At 22.6% G+C, this 1963-nt stretch overlaps 1 long non-coding RNA gene across 1 annotated transcript; it reads right to left on the bottom strand.

The window, feature by feature from the left end:
* Positions 1-273: 273 nt before the first annotated feature.
* Positions 274-1954, bottom strand: LOC126909828 (uncharacterized). The gene is made up of 2 exons (XR_007705122.1): positions 1684-1954; positions 274-324 (listed from the first exon to the last, which is right to left on the bottom strand). It is a non-coding gene; the product is annotated as an uncharacterized LOC126909828 (long non-coding RNA).
* Positions 1955-1963: the final 9 nt, after the last annotated feature.

Here is a 1963-nt window from a genome sequence, read left to right as displayed (position 1 = left end):
ATATACAAAAATTTCTTAAAAGAAGTTGCTCAACTGATACCTGAGTAAATGAGATGATGTAAAAAAATATATTAAGCTCAATGAACAGTACATATCTTAGTAGAATTTTTGTCTTTTTTACTTTGATTTAATGATATAAATTAATTTTTTTTTTCATGGAAAATAGAAAATAAAAAATTATATCAAAGTTTAATCAAACTTTGTATATTCAATACACTTTACATTCTGTAAATTCTTAAGTACTACAATACATAACTCGTGTGTGATAATTACCTATCTCGATAAAATGTGGCAAATTTGATTTTCTTTTTTCCATTTTTTTATCTAAATATAAAAATGAATAAAGATATTATAATCAATAAAAAAATTGTTTCGAGATTAAATCATACACCGAAATATAAATAATGATAAATATAGTGGTTAATAAAACTGTGAATAATTTTTGCAGTACTGGTACAAAATTTGTTATATAATAATCATTTTCTTAAATGGATTATTATCTACTTTATAAAATAGTTAAATATGTAAGTTACCATATAAAAAATTAAGTTACATATTTAACTACATAATAAATAAAAATATTATTTAATTAAGAAAATGGTTAGTCAAAAACAATTTTTGAAATAGTACTTCGTTAGTTATTTACATTTCTAAATATATAGTAGTGAAGGAAGAACGCTGCAGAGTAACGTGTAACGATAAAAATAACATATACCACACTTCACCTTCTTTCTATATTTTAAAATAGTTATAATTTCCGAAACGTGTGAATTTTGTCTAGAAATATACGAAACTCTAAAATCACCAAAATTGATTTTCTTAACATAATTATTATTTTAAGAGAAATCGAATGTATAATAGATGTTATTAAAATAATCACATGTATTCCTCTATGGGCGATAGAGGATCAGATTTTCGAAAAACTTAAACCAAATGAAAGAGAAATAACTAAGGTATTTAAAAAAAAAAAAAAGTTATTTTAATTTGTTCATTTTTCAAAAAGTTTGAAGTTGACATTTTCAAGAAAATTTTTTTTTTAAAATATCGAAATTTACTAATTTTAAAAATCGTAATTTTTGGGGGGTTTTCACCATTTACATGGAACAAGGGAATTTTGTCAATTTTTAAGGCAATGTATTCATCTAGATACGCTATGTGACCTTTTAATGTATCGTTAAAAAAATCAGCCTGGCGATAGCTAAGAAAAAGTGGCGACAGATACAAAATAAAATCACCCCATCATAGCAAATTAATACTTTCTCAGCTCGCATCGAAGCTAAAAAATTAAAGTCTTTTATAATTTGAATTTTAAATTGATTTTAAAATTTCTTTTTTCTATTATGTCTAAATTACAATGGTTAGGATGGATCAGTCACTTTAATGTAGCAAATTTACAAAATATAATAAGAAATCAAATGAGTTAATTTGAACAATTTAAAAAAATATTAGAAATATTAACTTAAAAACAGAACGAAGTCGAGCTAGAAATGTTGAAAAAGTATTTATTTTGGCTTATAATACATAAGTGTTTATAATCCAACAATTAGGTCGAAATAGTTAAATTATCAATATTTAAGTTATAGAACTAATTGAACAATATAGATATGATTATTCCTTGATTGACAGATTTTACACTTAATAATAAATTCTTTATGTATGTTATTAATAATTAAAAAAACCTACTATTAATAATTTCATCTGGTACTTGTACATCAATCATCTGAGTGTCTATATTAAAATAGAAGCCTAAATCGTAAAATTTTTCTATAACAATCTTTTTAATTTCATCGTTGATATTTTTATTCAAATATTGGATTTTTTTTTCATTTTGTGGATTATGGTCAGTGAATCTCTTAAATTTTTGCAGCATTGAATCAGATTTATTTTGTTTAAATCTACATTCTTTAGATGCATTAAATATTTCAATTTCAATTTTTCTATTCTCTTCATTAAAAACACATTT

This window comes from Daktulosphaira vitifoliae, unplaced genomic scaffold, assembly GCF_025091365.1.
Source record: "Daktulosphaira vitifoliae isolate Bord-2020 unplaced genomic scaffold, ASM2509136v1 Scaffold_1499, whole genome shotgun sequence".
Classification (NCBI taxonomy): Eukaryota; Metazoa; Arthropoda; class Insecta; order Hemiptera; family Phylloxeridae; genus Daktulosphaira; species Daktulosphaira vitifoliae.
This window is presented reverse-complemented; position numbering and strand designations above follow the sequence as displayed.